Source organism: Myotis davidii, unplaced genomic scaffold (assembly GCF_000327345.1).
Source record: "Myotis davidii unplaced genomic scaffold, ASM32734v1 scaffold135, whole genome shotgun sequence".
Taxonomy (NCBI): domain Eukaryota; kingdom Metazoa; phylum Chordata; class Mammalia; order Chiroptera; family Vespertilionidae; genus Myotis; species Myotis davidii.
In genome coordinates this window covers 7758956-7761330 of record NW_006289813.1, presented here as the reverse complement: position 1 = coordinate 7761330, position 2375 = coordinate 7758956, and positions in this window count along the sequence as shown.

Below are 2375 nucleotides of genomic sequence, written 5' to 3'. Positions count from 1 at the left end.
CGTCCTGTAGAGGTGCCTATTAAAGGTCCCGAAGATGGGAAGTGAGGCCACTCGGAGTGATGATGAGACAGGAGCAAGAAAGGGACAGAGATGAAGCATGTGAACTTTAAGCTGCTGAAAACCTTTCCATAATCACGTGTCTAGAGCAGAACAGGCAAGTGGATCAGTATGCATTCCTAGAGCAACCACATCATGCAAAACATGTCATAACACTGAAAATCACCTCAGATTTCATGCTGACGGTTTGAATCAGCACCGTGCTGCTCTCCAGTGAGTGGAGAAATGTTGCCACTGTCCTGGGTGGTAGTTTTGATGCTGTTTCCTAGCACAGTTTTCTCCCTCCCCCCTACATGGACTGCTTCTTGCTCCCTTTCACAGGGCCCTTTATCCCCTCTGTGGTCCTGTCATCCAGTCTTTATCTTCACAACAAGCCCTTGTGGATTCCTCTGAGTCTCTCATAGAAGCAGAATGTAGGCTCAGCAACCAAGGAAAGACTTTGCAATAAAAAAAAAAAGTGTTCAGTTCTCTGCCCTGTTTCCCCTCTTCACCGTGGAAAACAGCTTCTTTCTTTGTTTCTTTTTTTAATCATCACCTGAGGATATTTTTCCATTGATTTTTTAGAAGGAGTGGAAGAGAGGAAGGACAATGGGGAAGGGAGGGAGGGAGGGAGAGAGAGAGAGAGAGGGGGGGGGCGGGGAGAGAGAGATCAGAGAGACAAAGCAATTTGTTGCTTTCCAATCGGGGCCAGGGGCTGAACCTGCAACCGAGGTACGTGCCCTTGATTGGGATTCGAACCTGCAACCCTTTGGTCTGTGGGCCGATGCGCTAACCACTGAGCAACTGGCCAGGGCAACACCTTGTTATTTCTACAGAAGCTTCAACCCACTGCACCTGGGATCTACAGTGTTTCTTCTGACCCGGGGGCTTCTGCTGTCCTTCCCAATGGTGTTCTTCCCTCAATGATACCCGCTCCATTCCTTAGCGGCACCTCCATGGGTCATAGTCAACCTGCCACTCTGCCGCAGAGCTCAGCCTGTGTGCCTCCATGCAGGACATGCTCAGAAGCTGGAGGGATGCTCCTCCCGTGGGGGTGGCATTGGCACGACCCAGTGCATCTCTTGAGTAGTGAGGGAGGAGGAGAAGGCCCAGATAGAAACAGAACCTGCAGACCCAGGAGGAGATGATGGGACGAGCGGGATGGAGTGACACTCCTGCCCAACAGTCCCCGGGGCCTGGGAAGACCACGTGTGGAAACTTGTGGACGTTTTGTGAGCTCCAATCTGGTGGTGGTCGTGTTTCCTCAAGGAAGGGGGCAGGGAGAGTCGGAAAGACAGGACAGAGATCTCCTGGTGAGCAGAGCCCAACAGGCTCTCCTTGGAAAATCCCAGTGCTAGCTTACAAACAGGTGTTCTGAAGGCAAATCAATAAAATGGTGGGGAAGAAAATAGGACAAGGAAAAGATCAGGGCCAAAACAGAGAAATGACGAAAGAGCACAAATTAAGACTCTCCCCAGTTGTGAAGCCCCAGGCACATGTGCTGCAGCTGGACAGGCAGGACTGAGGCCACTCCTCCTCCCAGGCCCAGGCCTGTCCCAGCCCCTGGAGAATCCCAGCCCTCAGGATGCTCCTGACCAAGACCAAAGCTGCAGGGATGAAAAGCAGCACAGCTTTCTAGAACTGCTACAACCTACACCTTTTATGGGGCCCCCAGGCCAGGCCCACCCCGCTTTCAGCAAGGCTGGTCCCAGAGGCCATAAGGGGAAGAACCCAAAGTTCAGGGGCAGCCAAGCCAGCCAGGGGAGCCATGTGCTAAGGCTGGGAGCTGCCCCTCTCCAAAACATACACAGTGCACATGCAAACATACATATTCACACAAATACACAAGTGCATACACAAACACACATGCACATGCAAACACAAATGCACATACAGATAGACATACGTGCCCTCTGGGCTGGAACGTGGGGGCTGATACCACAAACTACCATCCCCCCTCTTTGAGTGGCCATCCTGGGAGCCCCATGTTGTGGGAAAGAAGTCATCCCCTCTTCCTGTCTTGTGTCTCCTCCCTCTTACCCTAATAGAACTGTAGGTTTCCCCTAACTGTCAGGTGTTGGTCTTACACAGACCACTTTTTGTGCAGTCAGTTAATTCCTGCAACTCCCTTCCTGAGGAAGTGACGGGGAGGCTCTGAGACTGTGGGTATCACAGCCAGAGTCGGAATGGCCAGCTGTTCCCAGGGCCTGTGCCTTGCCTCTCCCTGCACCAGACCCCCACCGGACCCGAGCCTCCTCTTCTCACCTCCTCCTGGGTGGCTCCCCAACACCCAGCAAGAATCCTGGCCTGAGAGAGTGCTGAAAGGTGTTAGAGCTGCA